The following is a 23,474-nucleotide window of genomic DNA, read 5'->3' on the forward strand; positions in this document are numbered from 1 at the left end:
TGTTAATTAGTCTCTTAAATTGTTCATTCTTGATCTTTTCTGTATATTCAGGGACTTTTTCTCACATTTAGCTTTCAGATTATATCCCCAATTTTTTTCCATATCCATTCTATTATTCATCCCATCTATTGCTTTATTTAGTTTTACCCTCATATTTTTAAATTTCCTTTTTATTTCTTGCTTTTTGTTTGTCGTAGAAATTATTGTTCCTTTTTTATAGCAACCTGCTACAATATCCTTGTGTATCTTTCTAAGGATGATGCTATTTATTAATACAATTTTTTAAATGTTCTTTTCTGTTTATTTGAGTATCTGTCTTTCCTCTGGGATCAGTTTTCAGTTTGTTCATCTTAATCTTTTTTTTTTTTTTTTTTTTTTTTTAGAGCTGTTGAATTTCCTCAGGTATCTGGTGATCCTAGATTTTCTATTCATATCTATGTTTGAAGGATAGGTTAATTAATAGGTACATTGTCTAAGTTTTTACCTCAGTTTTGAGGTATCTGTTTCCCCTACAAGGTCCTCTGATGAAAGGAGGGTCAGCTGGGACTCTGTGAGTGAGAAGAACATTTTGACTTCTCTGTAAGACGCACGGAGCAGGCAGGGAGGCAGGCTTGGAGACCACCTTCCTTCCCACTCTTCGCTTTGCTTATCACTAACAGCAACATAAGGAGGCTTTTCCTTTGATGAAGCTGCAGTTGGCAGCCTGGGCAGACACAGTTTTCCTTTCTCCTTGCTCCGCCCCTGTGGAGGGCGGCTGGGGTTACTTCCAGTCCTGCCCTCCTTTTCTCTCAGGCTCTCACACCCCAACAGGTGCCCTCCCCAGACTAGCGATTTACTTTGTTAGAATGAAGCTCTGTGTTTTATCTGGGGTCAGCCCTCACCCCACCACCAATCATTACAGCTCCCTGACGTGAAGGAAGGAGGAGAGGGATCTGTTGTTCAGAGGGCAGTTTAAAGATTAATAACCCTGATGATTGCTTCACAACTCCTCCTATACATTTTGTTTCCTCTGAGCTTGGGGATTCACTGCCCCTGCCTCCAAAGACATTTTTTCTTAGGAGTGTTTTGGGGTATAAACAACTCTGGTCCGGGTTCTTCAGAGGTTTGATCCCAACTGGTCTCCATCCAGATTTTTATCATAATCTCTACCTCCTTTCTCGTATGCTGGTGCTGGTAGGGACTTCCTGATTTTAAGAGCTACTTTTCCACCTTTTAAGAGATTTATGGTGGGAGGTCAGGTATGTGTTTGTGCTTAGTTCTCTATGTTGATTTGCTTCCTCTCTTTCCATATTATCTCTCCTTTTATAATAAAACTTCTGACAATCAAAAGTGCTGTTGGAATACAGTGTCTTTGTTAATGAAAATAATCTCGTTTAATAAAATGTGCCAGACACTTACATATATTATTGCTTTGAATCCTCACAGTGATCCTGTGATGCAGGCATCAAAATCCACAGCTTTGGTTTATGAGGAAGCTGAAGCTCAGGAAGGTTAAGTGAAATAACAGATCACACGCTAGTAAGTAGACCCCAGGTCTAACCTCCAAAGCCCACTTTACATGACTGTACTGTGTTTAAATGTTTCTGTTATATTTGTTCTCTTTAATTTTCAGTATATTTATTTTTATTTTCCCCACTAATATATAAATTCCTTGGGAGTAGGGGTCCTGGCTATAGTTTCTCACTTCTATTTTGAGGCATCTGATTTCATGTTCTATAAGCAGCAGTTTAAATTTTGTAGACCAACTAGGTAAAGCAGTTCAATATAATTATGCTATTATCATGCTTGATTATACATTAAAGTGGTGCAAATGCTTTATTTGAGATCTTTAAAATTTTTATTATGCTCACTAAATTAAAGATTGGGTTGCAAATGAAATTAAAACAGAGGAAAGGTCAAAGTTCAGCTTCCTGCTACAGTTGTCATAGTAACTCTGGGCAGTAATACTGCATAAACAGAAGGCAGAGCAAAAGGAAATACTTATTAATCTCTAATATTTTCTCTAGCTAGTTGTTTTCCTTTTTCTTCAATATTTTAATATGTTGAAATGACTAGAATTGTAATTCATTCTTTCACATATTCCGTTGTATTCTCTGTCACGTTTTTCTCTTGAAGCCCATCCCTGGAAAGCCAAGTTTCTGAAGGAAACGGAATCATGCCTTGACATTCCTAATGATGGGGTAAGTTGTGTTTGTTCTTTCTGATATCATTTAGTTTATTCATTTATTCATTCATTTAAGAAATATTCATTGAACATCTATGACTGATTCTCAACCTGGCTGCATAAGAAAACTACCCAGGGAACATTTCCAAAATGCCATTACCAAGTTTCACACCTAAGTTAATGGAGTCCAGGCCTATATGTCTCGCTCTGTCATCCAGCCTGGAGTGCAGTGGCACGATCATAGCTCACTGTAACCTTGAACTCCTGGGTTCAAGAGATCCTCTTGCCTCAGCCTCCCGAGTAGCTGGGACTACAGGTGTGCACCACCATGCCCAGCTGATACTTTTTAATTTTTATTTTTCATAGAGACAGGGTCTCAACCATGTTGCCCAGGCCAGTCTTAAACTCCTGGCCTCAAGTTATCCTCCCACCTCAGTGCTGGGATTACAGGCTTGAGCCACCACACTCAGCCATGGCCTATATATTTTTAAAGCTCCTCAAGCAATTATGATGCATATGAGGGTTGACAACCACGGACACATGATATATTACATCCTGTGCTAACAAATGGGATGTAAATAAAAATAATTGCCAACAGTGCATATTGTATGTCAGGCACTGTTCTAAGTCTCTTACATGTATTAACACATTTAATCCTCTCAATAACCCTAGAAGGTATGTGTTAGTATCATTTTATATGTGAGAAAACTGAGGCACAGAGAAGATAACTAACTTGCCCAAGGTGACACATCTACGACCTGGCAGTCTGGTCTTGGAGTCCATGCTCACTGCTCTATGGCTTATCAATAGCATCACAGTCTAGTAAATAATGAAAAGACAGAAGATGTGTACCAAGAGGAACACCTAAAGTGAGAGGTAGGGGAAGGAGGTAGGGTCAGGAAGGCTTCCTCTAGGAGGTGGTACTTCAATTAAAAGAGGAAAAATGGGAACCAGTAAGGCAAGGCAGGGAGTAAAGCTCTTCAGGTTCCTTCCTTCTTTGTCTTGCTGGACGACCTGCCTCCCCTCCTCCCAGGAGCTCCTTCTTCCCTGTTCCCCACACTGAATGCATTGGAATGCCCACAATCATCCTTAACACGCCTAACATTTCAACCGGGAAGACTGAAGTCATGCACAATTACTCATGCAATTTTTCCTCCAGACAATAGGTCCTTCTGTGTGCTTCTCATTCAAATATATAAAGCTTCACTCTGTTGTTTTAAAAAAGTCTTTGTTGCAGAAACAATTCACAAACGTGTCAAACACACATTGGTTCCCCACCCCCTTCTCTGTCCCCTCACCTGATTGGGATGCTAGCTTGCCAGGGACGTGTGCCTGCTTGCAGGCTGCCCGGAATGGAAGCTAACCCTGCATTTCACATCGCTTCTAACCAAGTAGGGCTCTAAAGCTTAAGTTTGAGGTTAACCTCAGGGAGTAGTTAGCCACACCTGCCACCCCCTGTGCCTGGCCTCAGGGGTGGGAACAGACTTTCTGTTGAGGAAAGGGAAATGCTCTGATGCTGCTAATTAACTGTGGGAGGAAAGGAAGCCCTCTCCAGACACCAAAAATACCAAGGAAGAACATTATAAAAAGCAGCCTTTGTACCAGACAGCCACATCATTCAGCTCAGCCTAGGCTGGGGCTGGAGGGAAAAATAACAACTCCTGCAGCCACTTAAGGTCCCTGCATCCCAAGTGGGCACCTTGGGAGGTCATGGCCCGAGTGAGTGTCTGCGGGGGGAGGGGGTCTCGGGGCTGTGGATGGACTTGGCTGCCCTCCCAGCTGTCCTTAGGCAAACCACAGGAAGTGGCCTGAAGCTGGCATGTTTATAGGTGACTTGTGAAACTGTTAGAATAGCAACAGGCCTGTTTAGTAATTTAAAAGTTAAGGAGCACAGGCTTGTGGAGGTAGGAGGTGGAGCTGTAGGACCTTAGAGTCCGGGTAATCTCACTCCAGCAGGTCCCTTTCCCACTCTGCTTATCAGCTTAGGGGCTGATCCCCACTTTGCAGATGGGACTGCCTTAAACACAGAGAAAGAATTGTCATCTTCCAGCCTGCCCAAATCCCTGAGGCTTGGCTGCTCCGGGGCTAAATGGGGTCTGCATTGCCTGGGAACCTCAGGGTCCAGAGGGGTGCTGTTGGGGAGCGTTTCAGTTGCTTCCAGAATTGGATTTGTTCATGAGCAGGAGGGCAGTCGGGCCTTTGGGCTGGGACTTTAAGTTCAAGAGGAGGCAGAATTTGACTTGCTGACCTGTACAGGGGAATGAGGTGACACCCGAGGGAGGCCTTAGAATTGGGGATGGAGGACCTTAGAATCTGAAAGCTGCCAGAGCTACAATGGGACTCCTAGAGGGCCTGTTTACAAGGTCTGCCTTATTTATAGGGGCTTGGACAGAGTCCTAAGACTAAATTGCCAAAACCAGGAAGTCAGGGTACTGGGATTTCATACCAGGCCAAGTTCCCAGTCTCTCACGCCACTAGCATTTTTGCATCTGGGCAGACAAGGGGGAAATTCCACCATTATACCACAGGTACAGGATCCTTGGCAGCTGTGTGTGTGGTGGCACATCCTTCTTTTCCTCCCTCCTATTGCTACAGGATCTCTTTTGGAGACTCCTCAAGTGTCAGAGCTGAAAAGATTTTAGAAGCCACAGAGACTGATTCTTTTATTTAACAGAAAGGAAACAGAAACAGAGAGAAATGACTGGCACAAAGGCCACAGCTAGTTAGGGATCACCAGGATTGAAACCAGGTCTGCCCACAACCAGTCCAGGGCTTTTTCCTCAGTACAAATGTTCCCTTTATAACATGTAATATCAGGGGCTCCTGCCCATGTTCTGTTTCCCCTTTTACTTACTTCCATACACAGTGCCTTGAACTGTATCTTGCTTTGTGGCAAAATGAGTTTCTGAAAAGTTTCCACTATTTGATATTTTGACCAAAAAACCCAAAAAACCCATTAGGTTAGAAAGAAACAAGTTGTCACAACCAGAGGCTACCAATGTGAAATGCAACTAGGGTGGAAGAGCAAATTCCCAGATTCTAAGGCCTTGCTGCTCCAAATCGTTAATGTACCAATAGCGTGGGTATCCCCTGGGGGGTCCCACCCAAGACCTGCTGAATCAAAATATGCATTTTAATCAGATGATCTGAACAAATACTAATGTTTGGGTCGTGCTTCTTTGGGTAAGGCTCTGAAAAAGTCCTCTCCTTCCCCTTCCTACCCAAATGCTCAACCACCTACCACCTCCCTCTTGTTCCTTTCTTTCACATCCTCACTCCCAAATGTTACTATGTTAATCTGGTTCTGCCTTTTCTTGAAATTTTAAAGCCATGCAGGGTGTGGAGGGGGTGTGCTTTAAAAGGGGACTCAGAATGGAAACTTTTGAGAAAAATCAAATATAGCTAATTTGAAAGATCTTTTGCAGCTCCGATGTCACGTTGTTAATGTTGAAATATAAACAGTTACTGTGTTTATATTGGCTTGCTTGTAGAATCATCTTTGGTTATATTTAGGAATTTGATGGCTTGGAAAGCATGCTGAAAAACTCTGAGAACAAAAATATTTTTCCCCTTAACTTTCTGGAAAAATAAGAAAGTCTGTTTTTAAAAAAACAATCCCACCAACCTCTTTTCTCTACTTTCTTTTTTTCTATTCCCTATCCACTATTATACACTTTTTCCTTTTACCTTTCTTGCTGTCTTCATTCTTAGTTCAGTTTTCTCATTTCATTTACATTGTTAAAAACAGGGTTTTCCTTATTATTTGTTTCGCATAGAAAAATTAGGAAACAGAGAGGGGGAAAAAGCATGACCAGAATCCCACCTATGTAGAAACAATTGTAAATTTCTTTTTTTTTTTTTTTTGAGACACAGTCTCGCTCTGTTGCCTGGGCTAGAGTGCCATGGCATCAGCCTAGCTCACAGCAACCTCAAACTCCTGGGCTTAAGCAATCCCTCTGCCTCAGCCTCCCGAGTAGCTGGGACTACAGGCATGTGCCACCATGCCCGGCTAATTTTTTCTATATATTTTTAGCTGTCCAGATCATTTCTTTATATTTTTAGTAGAGATGGGGTCTCATTCTTGCTCAGGCTGGTCTCAAATTCCTGACCTTGAGTGATCCTCCTGCCTCGGCCTCCCAGAGTGCTAGGATTACAGGCATGAGCCACCGTGTCCAGCCATAAATTTCTTATATAAAATTATTCCAAACCTTTTTGTGCATATATTTGTTTAAAAAATGGGGTAATTCATAATGTAATAATTAGTGTCTACTTCCTTTTAAATGGAACTATAAATTACTAACTTCTTTACATCTGTGAACATACCTCAGCAACATTATTCTTATTAAATTCTGCCATTAGAATAGTATCATGATTGATTTAATAATATTTCTAAGCAATTTAAGATAACACAAAATCCTTTTAGACCCTCATTGCCAGCCCTGGTTTCCTACCTCTTCTGCCTCCCTCTTTCCAGCTCTCCCACTCCAATCCCAGCTCAGGGAATGCAATTATCGTCCCAGCTTTTGATGGGTGCATGTTTTGAGGTGTATAAGGATTTCAGTAGATGACATGGTCTCCATCCCAGTGAGGGAGAACAGGCGCTCATTCACGGGGAGATGCAAATAACATTGACAAGCCCTACGCTGTGCTGTGTTACCGAGTGCAACTTAACGGGAGGCAAACTGAGTACAATCCCAGTTACTGCTGAGTGAGCATCGAGTCTTCTTTATCTTTCACCGGGATTACTGCCCCAGGTTTTTACTTGGCCTCCTCGCCTGTAATCTCTCCTTTTCAACCCATCCAGTTTACTGCTGATAAAATAATCTTAAAAACCACTTTTATGGTATGCGTGATCTTATTTACTCCCTACTCCTCTTATTCTGCTTGCTAAACTTCCCCTCATCCTCCTAAGACTCAGCTCAAACTTTTAATTACTCAGCATGTACCGATTAGCACATGTGCTAATCAACTCTTCTAAAAGTTTCCTGACTCTAGGCTCTGTGAGTAACTCCCTCCTTGCTTCTTCTCTTGTAATAGATCCTACTTTGTTGTGATTACTTATTTATTTTCTTGGCCTACATCTACTCCAAACTGAGTTCTTAAAGTACAGAGCCTCTATTGTACCTATCTTCGTACCCCCCCACCGTGCCCAATATGGTGCTGAATCCACACTTCATGCTTAATAAATGTCTGCCCAACAAAAAGAATAGATAATGTCACACTGGTTCTCAATGTGCTTTCAGGATTTGGAGGTTAATTCTTGCTTACAGCAAGAAGCAACTGCTTTAGGTGGTAGGAGCAGAAACACCTTTGAGGAGACTTGTCCTAGAACTTGAAAGTAGTAAAGGGAGGAAGTGGTACTTGCCCATTCTATTAATAAGTCTCTGATTCTACATTTGAAATAAACAGCCTATAGCTCTCTTTGCAATGTAAGGGGTGCAAATGAAGTGTTTGTTCAAAAAAATAAAGGAAAGGTTTTTAAAAGATCCTAACTTACCCTAGTTAGGAACTGGAAGGGTTTTTTTTTTTTTTTTTTTTTAAGCTCAAATCTAATCATGATGACTCCTTGCCTAAAGCCCTTTGATTACCTCCCATTGCTGTGAAGATTAAGTTCAAAAAGTCTAACTTGACCTTCAAGGCCCCGCATGGCCTGGAGGCTGCCTACCTCACCAGCACCCCATCACATCATTCTTCCTGGAGCTCTTTAACTCGAGCCACACAAGTCATTTCTTTTTTCCTCAAGGGCACCAACCTTCTTCATCAAGGATGCTCCTTATGCCCCCACCCCACGTCCCCTGGCTAATTATCACACATCCCTCAGGTCTCAGCTTAGTTGTCACTGCCTAGGAAAGCCTGCCCTGAGCCACACACTAGGTTAAGTCACCCAATTTTTCCTTTATAACATTTTTCATTATTGTAACTTGATAGTTAAGTGTGTAATTATTGAACATTTTCTTCTCACTCCCCACCTCCTAACTCCAGACTATAAAATCCATGAGGACAGGATCCGTGTCTGTTCTGTTCACTACTTTATTGAAGGGGCTTTACCTACATGGTTTCATTTACTTTCACAATCCTATGAGGTAGATAGACATCCTCACCCTTATTTGACAGATGAGAAAGCTGAAGCAAAGATAGATATGCAATAAAGTCCAAATTTGAGCATAGTTCCATTTGCCTTTTTGTTTTGTTTTATTTATTTATTTTGAGACAAGGGGTCTTGCTACGTTGCCCAGACTGGTCTCAGACACCTGTGCTCAATCGATTCTCCTGATCCTCCTGAGTAGCTGAGATTATAGGTGCACCACCATACCAGCTCCATTTGCATTTTAAAGGGCTAGAAATTCATTTATTTGGGTTTTGAATTCTCAGGACCTGGAGTCCCATTCCACAACTTACTAATTTTATAATTCTGGGCAAGTCTCCTCATATGTCTAATAGGGATAATATTCCTTATTTTACCTAACACATAATATTCTTAGAGGATCAAATGAAATAATAGATACAAAGTACCTGGTAGACCATAATCCATTCTACAAATATAAGTCAAACAAGTAGCATTTTTCATCAGGGTCAAGTCTGTAATGGCTGCTGCTTATCTGGTCTGCCCATTCTGGGTATCAGTTTCTTGACTAAAATTGTCAAAGGGAGATACTGAGTCCAGATGTTTCTTTATATTATCTAGAAAATGTGGCCAGATGCAGTGGCTCACCCCTGTAATCCTAGCACTCTGGGAGGCTGAGGTGGGAGGATTACTTGAGGTCAGGAGTGAGACCAGCCTGAGCAAAAGCAAAACCCTGTCTCTACTAAAAATAGAAAAATTTAGCCAGGTGACTAAAATAGAAAAAATTATCGGGGACATGGTGGAGTATGCCTGCAATCCCAGCTACTCGGGAGGCTGAGGCAGGAGGATCGCTTGAGCCCAGGAGTTTGAGGTTGCTGTGAGCTACGATGACGCCATGGCATTCTAGCCCAGGTGACAGAGTAAGCTAGAAAAAAAAAGAAAGAAAATGTTGTTAGCCTAGAGCTTAATTTGACAACAAAAAGATGAATTTAGAATTACAGCATCTATCTCACTGAATGAGGATTATACATTTAGCTATTATATAATGTAAATAAGGACAATAAATAATATGCCCTGAGGTTCTAATGTTTAACCTCTACTTCTTGCTCACCAAGGAATAGATGAAATGGTCAGTTAAGTGTAGTTAATGATTGGCATTAATGGTTAAGCGCTTAGGCTTTGGAGTCAGACAGACTTGAGTTCAATTCTCGCAGCTCTACATTTACCAACAAGGAGAATTCTGGGCAAGTTACCTAACTTCTCTAAGCTTCATTTCTACATCTGTAAAACATACCTACCCTTCAGACTACTATAAAGACTAAAACAAATAATGTAAGCGCCTGGCACATAGGAAACCCTCCATAACTGTGGAGAGTTATTATTAAGACTGTCCCAGCCTGTTTTCCTTCTTGGCTTGCTGATCCCTATACACGCGTTTGTTCCATGTTTCTTCCATTCCAATTGGAATGATGACTTTGTGATGTCAGAGCCTTAAATACTAACGGCTGAGAACTCTGCCTCGCAGTCTGCCTCTGCTCCAAGTGAAGCCAATCTTGTATAAAGGGGTGATCTCTCCTCTTATGCTCTCTGCACAATGACTCCCACCAGTTTCTTGTACTTCTAAGGAAGCTTCTCTATTTATGCAGAGCAGCAAGTCTTTCTATTCATATTTAAGCAACTGCATATCTTTGCTCAGCTACTTTTGAGTGGCACACTATGGGTGGGAGGATTTTTTCTATCTGGTTTGGGCAGCAAGAGGATGTGCAATTTGGAGCCACAGTGAAAAGGGGGTTTTATTGTTCAGTCATTGAAAGGCTATAATCACATAGTCTACATATGATGATTTGATTTGTTATTGATCTTTTTTTTTTTTTTGAGAGTCTCGCTCTGTTGCCCAGGCTAGAGTGCTGTGGCATCAGCCTAGCTCACAGAAACCTCAAACTCCTGGGCTCAAATGATCCTCCTGCCTCAAGATCCTAAGTAGTTGGAACTACAGGCATGCACCACCAAGTCCCACTAATTTTTTCTATTTTTAGTAGAGATGGGGGTCTTGCTCTTGCTCAGGCTGTTCTCAAACTCCTGAGCTCAAGGGATTCTCTGCCTTGGCCTCCCAGAAGGCTAGGATTATAGGCATGAGCCACCACGCCAAGCCTGTTATTGATCTTAAAAAGGAGGCCTTTCCATAATTTTGAACTAGGAGCTGGAAATTCCAGCTATAGCATGAATATAATATAGTTTGTGTGTGTGTTCACTAAAGTAGCATTTATTGAGACTCTACTGTGTTCTATTTTCTGGGAGGAATACAAAGATTAATAATCATCTTCCCCTCACAGAAACTTGCAATCCTATGTAAGAGACAGACAAGAACATAAATAATGAGTGGAATAAACAAGTAAGGGAGGAAGTACATTCTGAGGGTAGTCCCCTTTTTTCTGGATTGGGATTCACATATACGGGGTGGTGGGGAAAGAAAGTGAAGAGATCACAGGCTCTATGCATTACCAGACTGGGCCTGAATCTTATTGAAGTCACACTCAACAGGCCACTTGCTCTATAAACCAGTTTTCTCATATGCAAACAGAGTAATAATGCTTACCTCAGAAGATTATTGTGAGGATTAACTGAGATAGAGTATATAAAGTACCAAACACAATGCCAGGCTAATTGTAAATAATATTAGCCACTATAAGTACCATTATGTTTGATACCCAAAGACATAAGGCTGTTTCATGGTGGGCAGTTCTATGCAAATCTTCCCCCAAAGTCTAAGGAAGCTGAAAGGCTGAAGAGAGAGGCTAACATGTTCAGTTTCTCAGAAAGAAACCATTTAATAGGGACTTAAGAAAAGAAGCCATGTTGTGGATGGTGGAGAGACCAGAAAAGATGGTGGCACTCACACCATTACTCCTGAACACCTCAGGCTTATATACCATAGGGAAGGAATGTGTAGGACAATTGAAGGCAACCTGTCATGGAAAGGCAAGAATGCTATGTGAATCTGCCTAAAGGTGGGATTTATGGTAATATTAATGATAGATAAAGTAGAAATCTTAGAGGCATTCACAGAACAGGGGTTAATCAGAAGTCAACATGATGGATTAGCATCCTAAATTGAGTTGCTTTAGCCTCCATGTAGACAGTCTTAAAAACGTGTCAGCATGTAGGGTCAGTGGAGGAGGCTTAATGAAAGAGATGTTTACTCTCATCCCAGTAGTGTGGTGGACATGGAGCCTCTTCCCAGAAATGCAACTCTGCTTTACTGGTAATGTGAGGTCCTTCCCGTTAAGTATCTGCCACTCTTCTGACACAGATGGTGACATCCTGCGGTCACTTCCCTCCCCTCATCAGATGTTAGGTAGTGGTTTCATGCACACCCCACCCAAGATGGCGGATTATCTGACAGTAACAGAGAAACAGGAAGAATCGTGGTTGCAACTGAGAAGAGACTACATATTTCACAGTAAATAACTCCTCCATTTCTATCAGTTCCTTGACCAAACATTGAGCAAACTTTGATGTGAAATGACAAGGAAGCCAAGGCACAGCTTTTGGAAAAGCTGAAAGCCTCTTTGATGTTGGAAGCAAATCCTGTCATCCACAGCATGCTGAATAAGACGATGGCTGAAGACAACTGTGGACAGGATAATTGGTGCAGCAGACAGTGGAAGGAGGAAGGAGCCTGGCACCACACCTGTCAGCACAACTGTACCTTCCTTGGTGAAGCTGCTGCTCCACACCAGAACCTCCCATTTGGTTTGACCCGGGTAGGAAGCTGATCCAGATTGGAATAAACAGTCACATAGTGGAAGCTAACCCAGCTCCTTTATTATAAAACTCCTTGAATAATGGGAAATATGGGGTTTCTAGGAGAAGAAAATAAGACAGTAGGTGATAGAATGGTTATTATTCGTATGAAATACCACTCTGGTCTTTCTTCTGTTTCTAAAAGTATTACTCTTATAAGGAAGTTGTAACGCCTAAAGGCTTTATTGGCATTAATATGGGTTTCCCCATGTTCACCACGAGATAATCATTAACAGCGGGTACCATTTTTGAGCTTCCAGCTTAGCTTATGGGGATTTGCCTCCAGGGAACCCCCAGCTTCAGTTCAAACTCCACAACCCTTGGAGAGCTGCTAGTTTACAGGGTCCAGGCTGTAAGCGCCATAAGGTTAGAGGTTTTTTCTCTCTTCTTCAGGATTGTGTCCCACACAGAGCCCAGCGCTGTGTCCAGTACATGATGAGTATTCAAGCAACACTTGTTTAAGTATTTAATTCAGCGTTTATTATCTCTTGTAATACTCAAAGCCACCCTGAAAGCTCAATATTCTTAGCTCTAATTTGTGAATAATAAAGTTTTCCTGCTTGTTTCAAAGCTATATATAGGGCGTTCTCGAGTTGCATGATTTTCTAACTTAATACGGGAGAATCGAGAAAAAGATTGTTTATGTGAAGATTCTTTTCATGCTTCTGCAGAGTGGGAGGGAGTAGGTCCGTTGCCCATTTGACTAGAGAATGAGCTCAAAACCGTGTTATGGGGAAAGGGAGCATCATCAGGTGGAGATGTTTGGAGAATGCTCGGGAGAGACAATAACCGTCCTCACATAGTCAGGGCTCGCTCTGAGTACAGGGGACTGTCTTGTCCTGTATAGGCGCAAAGGGCAGAACACAGCACAAATTTTAGGGAAACCGATTTTGGCTTGAGACAAGGAAGAACATTTAACCCCTGCTGCTGTTCAGAAATAGAATAGATCACCTTGGAGGTAGTAAATCCTCTGTTACTGGAGGTGTCCAAGGAGAAATCACGTGATCACTTGCGTGGGATATTGTAAAAGCCAGTTTAAACATTGGCTAAGAGGGGAAAAGCAATGGGCTAAAGAAATATCTCTTTTATGTATCCTAGAATCTATGATCCTGTAATCCTGTACTTGAAATTTGTGAAGATGGTATTCAAAAATGAAATCCCAGCTACTTGGGTAGCTGAAGTGGGAGGATCGCTTGAGCCCAGCCTGAGCAACATACTGAGACACTGTCTCAATAAATAAACACACAAACAAATAAATAAATGGAAACTAGGTCATAGATTAGGTCAGATTGTGTTAGCTGATAAGATCATCTAGGGCAGGATCTCTGTCTAGGTGACACGGCACAGTGTTCCCAGCACCCATCCCCATGCCTGGCACATAGCACACCTTTATTAACACACACTAAATGAATCAGTGGACTCCCGGATATGCTGGAAACTTTTACGCTGAACTTCTCCTTCCCAAGAAGTCATGGAGTGCAACAGGAACAAAAACTGAACCCGAGCAACCTCCCTGTTCCCCTTTCCTATGTAGAGAAGTTTAGTCTAGAGGGAAATATTTCCACTTATTTGTGGTTGAAGTGTTAGACTCATGTAGAGTTTTTTCCCTCCGGAGAAGTGCCTTAATGTGTGTATTTTCTCTTAGCCTCACTAGCTCAGAAGCTGCTTGTGAGCAAACCATGCAGAAGCCCACCTGGGGAATGCTGGCAAGAAAGGACCAGCAGGGGCCTGAGAGATGCCCTACTCTGTGATTAAGGACATGCAGGAGTGAGGGGACATAAATAATCAGGCAGAAAACCATCATCCAATATGAGCCACCCCCAGAGGTGGCAATGGAGAAACCCCAGAGGGAGATAAATGATTGTGTCTAGCACTGTGTTGGTACCCATCAGGGGCTTGATACAGTGCACTGAATGATGAACACGTGCAATATGGAGCTGTCCAGGAGGAGAGCTGGACTGGGAATCAGGAAGCCTGGGCTCCCCTCTGGATCTGTCTGTCATTGACTGTGTGACCTTTACATGTTCCTTTCTCTCTTGCTGTCATTTGGGGCTGCCTGGCCTTCAAACAACTGTCTTATTTTGGGGATACCAGTGATAGAGGCAGAAGAGCATGTTTGTCTCAGCTAGGTAGTAGCAGTGGAAATGGAAGAGAGGTGGATGACTTCACGGGCCATTTTAAAGGAGAAAATAGGATTGTATGTGTAGTTGGATGTGGCACATGAAGGAGGGAAAGTGGCCCAGGGCAACTCCTAGATTTCTGACTTAGGCCGTTGCGTGGACGGCAGCTTACTGAGATGGGAACACACTAGCCGGAGTGGGTTTGAGAGGAAGCTGATGAACTGCACCTTGCACTCCCAAAGCCCCCACACTCAGAAAGATCCTGGCCCTCTGGCTCTTCCCCTGCCTCTGGGACTCTGAGAACAGGCCCCCTGCATGAGAGGGACGGGCAGACCAGGCACCTTCCAAGTGACAGAGCCTCAGGTTAGACTCCCTGATGCTACAGAGCTTTGTGGGGCTGGACTAACTCAGCCCTAAATCCCTACATCCGTCATTTCTCCTATACCTAAATCAGCTCCAGAAGGCAAAAATGGAGATCCGGGACCCACAAACCTAAAATTATAAAGAAAAGAGGAGAACCAGGGGAAGCTTCAAGATTAGAAGCTGGTTTCCTGCCAGAGCTTTGCTTCATTTAATGCACTCGCCCACACTCTCCCTGGTTTCCAAAGACCAGCTGCAGGCTTGACTCCTGCAGCCCGTGTCGGGGTCTCCAGGCCTTGGTGCTGAATAAATGAACCTAGGAGGAGGAAAAATGGAGCTGTCTGAGGACTGGGGATGGCTGGGAGCATCCTGCTGAGTGTCAGACTGTGGGCATGGCGGGATGGGAATCGATATGTAACAGAGAACAGAGCTCCCGGTGGACACTGAGCTGCCACTCTGATCTCAGCCTCATTTCAGTGCTGCAGGCACAGGCTGGGTACAGTCGGCTGACCCCAATCACGCTGTGCCGGAGAATAGAGAGTAACTGTTACTCCATGGGGTCTTCTGAATATCACTGCATAGAAGGGCTCATGCTTTATACAGCAGGAAGAGACATGAAAAGACAAAGGTGGGAAGAGTAAATGTGAAAATATGAGAAATTATGCCTGTCATTGTTAAAAAGAATGAGTTTTATTGTCTTTGTTTCTACTTACAAAAACGCAGCATATGTTCATGGTAGAAAATTTAAGAAATGCAGAGAAGTAAAATAAAGAATCAACTGTAATCCCACTAAGCACTCCTGCTATTTGATGAATATTTACTGAATGCTGACTAGCTGAAGCACAATTTAAAGCCCATAACGATCTGAAGATTTAGTTGGTAATATTATTCCCCTTTGATTAATAAAGGAACTGAGGTTCAGAGATGGTTGAAATTTGCCTGAAAATACACAACTTGCAAGTGATAGAGCCTGGATTTGAACCTGGTTCTGTATCCCAATTTCCTCACAATATTTTTCTTGACCTACAAGATTTGTCTTGGTATTTGTCTTTGTACCAGAGATGATGCCCCTTCACCAAATAATCCCAATTTTCAGATGGGAAATACTTCAAAACAAGAAGACACTACATGAAGATGTTTCAAAAATGTGTCCTCTCTTTCAAGTCTTGTCACACCTCCTGCAGTTTTGTAAAATCATCCATTGCGAAAGTGGTGTTTTGATTCTTTGACCTTTCCGATAACCAGGGCAGAAAGAGACTTCCCTTCTATCACTTGGCCTGAAGATTCTTTCTGCTTCTGCCCCAGGCAGGCTGCGGTTAGCCCTCACTGGTTAACCTCTTCCTCCTGCACGCCCCTCTCAAGTAATATGTTTTTCTTTTGCTGGCATAGATACTTTGACCCTAAAAAATCAAGCCAATAGACTATCATTTTTAAAAAAAGAATGAATGATATGGGCAAAAACCTTACCCCATTTCTAGGCTTTACCATCTCTCACCACATTGGTCTCCAGCCCTGTTCTTGAATTCCCCCATCTGACCCTCACTGCACCCTGATATTAGAGAGATTACTTGCGCAAATTACCTGATGCTTTTTTAAAAGCTGAAAAATGTAATAGTTTATTCTTTATAGTAATGAATTAATTATGAATATTGAAATATTACTGGTATTAAAATTACCTCAACAAAACATAGTATACCCAATATGCTCTCCTGACCCAGTTTTGTTCCCCAGGCTTTCTGGTACTGATAGCTTCAAACACTTCCTGTGCATCCTCCACTGTTCAATGGCCCCGATGCTTCCTGAGAATCTCCAATGGCTCTCAATAAAGCGTTGTCATTGAAAGTGGGGACTTTTATTGTTTTATTGTTTTTATTTTTAATTGGCACATGATAATCGTCCATAACTGTGGGGTAAAATGTGATGTTTTGATGCATGTGTACATTGTTTATAAATGGGGAAATAGTATCTATTTGATAAAGTTGTTGTGAGAGCAAATACTTACAAAGCTAATGTGTGCAAGCTCTTAGAACATGGCCTAATATACTATAAGCACATCATAAATGTTAGCTATAATGACAAAGGGAGTTATCTGTCCATCTTGTCACCTCAAGGGCCAGTGGTCAAGATATATTTCTTAAAAATTGCTTTAAATTTTAGTGGGTTTCCTGTTTCATTTATTGGCATCGCAGAGTAATGTTTTATTGCATGTGCACAGTAGATTGCTTACAGATTATGGGCTTGCCTAGAAACCCTAATAACTACTTACAGCACTGTGTGCATATGTACACATATCTCTATCTACATGTATACACACACTCGCATACACACACAAACATATACTTTTTGCAGTGGAGTTTTGGAAAACAGTTTTTATGTAATATATCAGTTTATTTTATAAATTTATTTTTCTTCCACTTACTTTTCATTTCCAAAGATTGGCTGATAAAGTATTGTCAAGATTCAATGTGGCCTTGAATACCATGCTAAGAATTTTACATTTCATACCCTGTGTTATAAGGAGCTGCCTGCAGAGGAAGAGAGTGCTATAGACTAATGTGTGTATTAAGGAGATCAGCTTGGTAGCAGTGCAAAGACTGACCTGATAAGTAGATCTTGGAGTCAGGAAGATTGGTTAAAAGGCTGTTAGGATAACCCAGTTTGAGAGCCTCAATTAAGGTGCTGGACAAGAGGGGATACATGTGAGAATAATTGGGGAACAGAATCAAGAGGATTCTAGAATGGAGTGGTGAAAGAAATGGAGGAGAGAATTCTAAAGGCTTTCATTAGGATGGTGAAACCATTAAGAAAGACAGCCTTCTCTATTGTTTTCTAAATACAGAAGGGATTCAAAATTTTCAAGAAGAGATAGAGAAACTGCAAAAAGTCAGAATATAAAGCAAGCCTCTTCCTCAACTCAAAAAAAAAAAAAACAATCTATGTGTACCCAATACTTTTGACATCTGAACATAAAATTAAACATAAATGGAATGTTGTTTTTAAAAAAAATAGAACGTGTAGAGTTGATAATGACTTTCACTGATGATCCATTTGACTGTAAAAATCAAGCACACGAAATGTTACGTTCCAAGCAGTGTCAGGCAGATGCTAAGATTTAGAAGCAGCAGGCTCTTTCATCCCTTATGGAAGTGGTTTGCTCTCCTAATAGAGCAGCCAGAGCTCTGGAAAGAATCAAACAAGGCCACAAGCACCCCAGCTTCATCCTTTCCAAGATGCTAATGCCTTCCACCTTCACCCAAGATTCTCAAAGCCTGCGTGTTGAGTGAGCAAAGAAGAAGAAGAAGGAGCTTCCCTGGTGTGAGACTGCATGGGCAGCCAACCCTGCAGCAAGGAGCGGCTGAGGCCCCCAGCCCGAAGCGGTGTGCTCTTACTACACCACACTTCTTTCCCACCTCCCTCCCAAACACTGTAGCTGAGAATGAAGCTTTTCTATGTGTGTCTGTGTGTTCTGTTACCATATTTTCTAAGTCAGAAATCCAGATGCATGACAAATACAGTTGTCCTAATGGCAACTAAGGTACAGAATATTTTAAAGACACTAAAAAAAAAAAAAATCCAGAGTGTGTAGTTGCCATGATAAAAATTCATCCTTTAAGAGACTGATTCCACAAATATTTATTCAGCACCTGCTGGGTGTCAGGCACTGATGTAGACATCGGGTAACAGAGTGGAGAAGAAAACTGACCAACACATTATGTAATGGGAATGGGCACCCCGCTGGGCAGTATGTTGGGATTTAGGATCAGGTCTATTAGGGTAAAGATATGACTCAAAGAGAACAGGCCTGGGCAGGTAATTATACTGCAGTTCTTTCACTTCTACTTGAATTCCAGTAGTAGAAAAGGACCAATTTAAACCCTGCCTGACTTATCAGTGACATGATCCTTAACCCCCAGTAGGAAGTCATTTCTCTGAGCTCCCCTGCACTTCCTGTGACCCTCAGAAAAGCACTGGGTTATTCTATCATGTGATATAATGATTTGTGCATATGTCGTATTGGCCTTTGTAGACTCCTTCAAGGCAGGCTGCTTTGGCTGCTCTCTGCAGATCCCTCTCCTGACATTGCCCTCGCTCCCCTGTCTTCTGCTCCCTCATTCACCACACTCCTGAAGCTCCTCCCACGTAGAACTCTTTGCTGTTTCCTATACATGCCAGGCTCTCTCCTAGCCCTGTGCCTTTGTACACACAGTTCCTTCTGATGGAACATTCTTCCCCATCTTCATTGCCTGGGACAATTACGACTCTTCTTGAAAGGGTCAGCTCAGAAGTTACTTCCTCAGTTAAGCCCTCTGTGACCTTTGGGCAATGAGTGGTCATGCCCTCTTGTCCTTACAGAGCTCTAAGCATATCTCTGTTAGCTCACTTATCACCCTGGTTTTTTTTTTTTTAACTGTTTGTTTATAAGCCCTGGGGCAGAGTCCTCATTTTATCCACCTATGCCTCTGGGCCTTTTACCTTTGCCTGGAAGAGGCCTTGAGTGAAAGTGTGTTGAATAATCGACTTGCCTTCTGAAATACCAAAAAGACCCTAAAGCCCTCTTGTCCACCTCCTTTTCACCCAAAGCACTCATTTGTCCTTGCTAGAAATTTCCTCCAGTGCTCACTCCTTGGCCTAAACGCATTGAGACTTCTGTTAGAATGCAAATGGTAAGTTGTGGATAGAGCACTGGATGGAGAGCATGGAGACATATGGGTGTGGGGGGAATTGGTTCCAGGACTCCCCCCAACGTGGATACCAAAATTAGCAGACACTCAAGTCCCTCATATAAAATGGTGTAGTATTTGTATATAACCTACACATATCCTCCCCTATACTTTAAATCATCTCTAGATTACTTACAATACCTGATACAATGTAAATGCCATGTAAACAGTTGTTACACTGTATTTTTAAATTTGTATTTTTTAATCATTGGGTTGTTACTTTTATTGGTTTCTTTTCCAAATATTTTTGATCTGTGGTTGGTTAATTCTCTGATTCCAAATACACCGATGTGGAGGGCTGATTGTATTCTATTTCCAACTCACCTTGCAATTAGTTCTGTGACCTTGGCCAAATCATATCAGCTCTCTAGGTCTGGATTTTTTCAGTAATAATGTGCAAGTTACATGCAATCCAGAATGGCACATAAGTTTTTTTTCACCAGTGACAATTTCAATCTAATGGCAGTGACCTCCTAGGGAGCCCGGCTGAAGATTGTGAAGCTCATGTCAGGAAAGACACTCAGCTGGAAAGAATAGAGTGACGATTTAGTCATTTCTATTTAGCAGAGAAGTGGGGAGAAAGTCGCATCTGCTTCATGTTTGCTGACACTGAACTGGATAGGTCTTTGAGTTCCTTTTAGTCCAAACATTCCGCATTTCATGATCCATGCAAGATTATATATAAAGTCGGTTCAATTTCACTCCAGAGGCATGTGTCAAGTGCCTGCTGCATGCTATGTACTGATCGGTGTAACATGAAAAGAAGAATAAAGAATGCATTGTCCTTGCTGGTGAAGGACTCGGGGGTAATTACTAGAGGTAGGCGATAAGTATTATCTCCATTTAGCAGATAATAGAAACTGAGGTTCCATCAATAAGTGGAGGAGCTGGGTCTCAGACTAATTTGATTCTAAGGCCTTTACCCTTTTCAACTACATCTCACTACCCTTCATTTAAAAGGGGAAGGAAAGGAGATACTGAACTGAAAGCCTGGATGTTTTCCACACTGGATGAGTTTTAACAGAGGCCCGGGATAATCAGCAGACAATGTTAGAAACCTGGGGGAAGGGTAAAAAAACGAATAGAAGACTTCAGAAAACAAGTTTTATCTGTTGCATGAGAGCTGCTTTTAGCTTCAACGCAGGAAGACTTCACAGGGACATATTTACAGGCAAGTACATTTCCTTGTTCTGTGTGCCTCAACTCTAAGTGTCTGCCCACTTCTTAACAATGGTGGGGTTGGAGAGAGGCAGTGACACTTCTGGGAGGAAACAGTGCAGGATAATGGTTTAAATCAAATCACGTTGATATCATGTCAGGTCCTGACCTTGCATCACAAAGATGTCCATTGAACGAACACCACCTGAGGGCGTGGCCCTGTGCACATACAAAGTTTGGACAATGACTTTTATCTCCATTTGGTTTGAAAATGCCATGATTTTCGAAGTAGTAAGAGTTTCTAAGTAGTGAGATTTTTCTAGTAAGGGCAGATAACTGTTTTCTGAGGCTACCATGTGAATGCTTGGAGTGTCACCTGCAATAGAGTGCAGTGGCATCATCATAGCTCACTGCAACCTCAAACTCATGGGCTCAAGCGATCCTCCTGCGTCAGTCTCCCCAGTAGCTGGGACTATGGGCATGCACCACCACGCCTAGCTAACTTCTATTTTTAGTAGAGACAAGGTCTCGCTTTTGCTTATGCTAGTCTGGAACTCCTGAGCTCAAGCAATCCTCCCACCTCGGCCTCCCAGAGTGCTAGGATTACAGGCATGAACCACCACACCTGACCCACATGTTCAGACTCTTAATAGTGACCAGGCCCTTGTTTTTAAGGAGCCAGTGCAGGATGGGAATGGGTACAGGGTGGGGCTTGCAAACAAGGAGCAGGTGAGGCCAGTGGAGGGAAGATTAGAGAAACCTGGCCTCTCCCTCCTCCACGGTCCTGGGTTGAGATGTTTAAGGAGGGGCAAGCCATGGGTGTGCAAACTCGGGACCTATCCCATGGTTCTTAAAGGTTTTCTAGAAAGGAGAATGAGTCCTAGTAGGGCTGTCTCTGGAGCACCAGCTATCTGATGTCCTATAGATAGGTTTAGGTCTCTAACAGCAGTCAGATTGGAAGCCCTGTGATTTGTCTTGTGACCTATGTATCATCAGCCCGCAGAGATAAACTAATGCACAGCAGATCACAGTTTCCCATAATCACAAGGGCCTAAGCAACATATTTCAAGACATCTGGATATTTAGTACATATAGTGAAAAACTAGGAATGTCCCAACTATATATCTGTGTTAGCACTAATTATCTCTGAAATGAACAACTTAAAGTCCCTTTGATGTACCCCAATCTTTCTCATCCCCATGCACTTAATAAAGTAGTTTCTCTGCTTTAAAGATCCTTCCTCATCAAATATTCCTCCTATCGCCAAGGACTGCTAGTCCAAATCCTACCATGGGTCAAGTCCCATTTCAAGTACTGCCTTCTTTCTAAAGCCTTCTCTCATTTGTTTTGCTCCTGTTGTAGCTCCTTCTAAGTTTATGATTTGCCTCATCAATGAGAGTATATAGTCCTAAAGGCCTCAAACTAATTTTTATATTTTCTCATGTCCAAAATGGTGCCTGGTTCAGGTCCTTCAACGAAGTAGGCATGCATTAAAAAAAAATATGTTGATCATTTGTTTAATCAGAGCACAGTATCCAAGATCCTCAACTATAAATGGAATGTTTGCACTATTTAGAAGTCTGAACCACAAAGAAATTGTTAACAAGGATTTCAATTCAAAACAAACAACAAACTTCTAGAGATTTCCTGAGTTCAACACATTCCAACTAAGTTTTGCACCTTGTGCATGTTTTTCCAAGCAGCTGAATAATTTGAATTCAAGTTTGGAATAATAAACCTGAGGCATGGCAAGATCTTCAATCCTTAAAAAAGATTCAATTATATTCAGAATGTGTGCTTTCTGAAGAAGGAATGTGGACTAATATTTTGAAAAATCAACAGAGGAATTGAACTAAAATATTTTCCTGATAGATGTTACTTACTTATTTATTTATTTATTTATTGAGACAGAGTCTCACTCTGTTGCCCAGGCTAGAGTGCCGTGGTGTCAGCCTAGCTCACAGCAACCTCAAACTCCTGGGCTTAAGCAATCCTCCTGCCTCAGCCTTCCAAGTAGCTGGGACTACAGGCATGTGCCACCATGCCCAGCTAATTTTTTCTATATATATTTTTAGTTGTCCATATAATTTCTTTCTATTTTTAGTAGAGATGGGGTCTCACTCTTGCTCAGGCAGGTCTCGAACTCCTGAGCTCAAACGATCCACCCGCCTCGGCCTCCCAGAGTGCTAGGATTACAGGTGTGAGCCACCGCGCCCGGCTAATAGATGTTACTTATACCGAAAATGAAGCCATCACATGCCTCACTCCCATCTTGGTTCATGAACAATTTGCTGTAATTCCTTATCTCCCCAAATAATTAAGAGGTAAGGAGATGTGAAGTGTGAGATGGAATGTTTGTACATACTATGTCCATAATTCTTTATAGTCATGGTCTCAATCTGATCAGCAACCCTATGGGGTAGGTGTTATATACACCTGTCTCACAGATAAAAAAAGTGAGACTGAGAAAGGGTTAAGCAACTGGTTTAAGATTATAGAACTGAAAGTGGACATAGATCCAAACCCAGGTCTCTTTGGTTTCAAAGCTTATACTTTTTTCAGTACAACATGTTGCCTTCTTTTTTTTTAATTTTTTCATTTTTAATTATTATGGATACAAAATAGTTGTGCATCATGTGGCCTTCCTGCAGTGTTTCCATAGAAATCCAAATAGATGAGAAAAATGGGTTGGGATTAAAAAAACAAAAAATGGAAATGGAGTGTGGTATGAGGAGACAAAACAAAACACTGGACCAGGTGATAGATGTGATACCTGTTCAGCCATGACCCACCCAGCTCTATGACCACAGCCAAGTCACACTGTGAGATTCATCTTGAAGATCAGCCATCCCTAACCAATTGCTTTTCCTTGCAGAAGAGGATTTGAAGCCCAGATGAAGCCACCTGCCTATAATCACACAGGAGCAGAAATCAGGTTTACCAGAGCTATCTAGGGCTCCTTCCACTGGGTCATGTCTCTTCTCCCCGGGCCTTGGGCTCCTCGTTTATAAAGCAAACCTTCAAGACTTTCTGTGTGGTCCGCTTAGATTGTGTCTATTGTGTCTATTCAAACATAGAGGATT

The 23,474-nt window shown here is 42.1% G+C and overlaps 1 long non-coding RNA gene across 1 annotated transcript; it reads left to right on the forward strand.

The window, feature by feature from the left end:
• Positions 1-1,045: 1,045 nt before the first annotated feature.
• LOC123642257 lies at positions 1,046-12,583 on the forward strand. Its single transcript, XR_006736416.1, has 4 exons — positions 1,046-1,238; positions 1,426-1,518; positions 2,116-2,180; positions 12,426-12,583. It is a non-coding gene; the product is annotated as an uncharacterized LOC123642257 (long non-coding RNA).
• The last annotated feature ends 10,891 nt before the right edge of the window (positions 12,584-23,474 follow it).

This window comes from Lemur catta, chromosome 7 (assembly GCF_020740605.2).
Source record: "Lemur catta isolate mLemCat1 chromosome 7, mLemCat1.pri, whole genome shotgun sequence".
Classification (NCBI taxonomy): Eukaryota; Metazoa; Chordata; class Mammalia; order Primates; family Lemuridae; genus Lemur; species Lemur catta.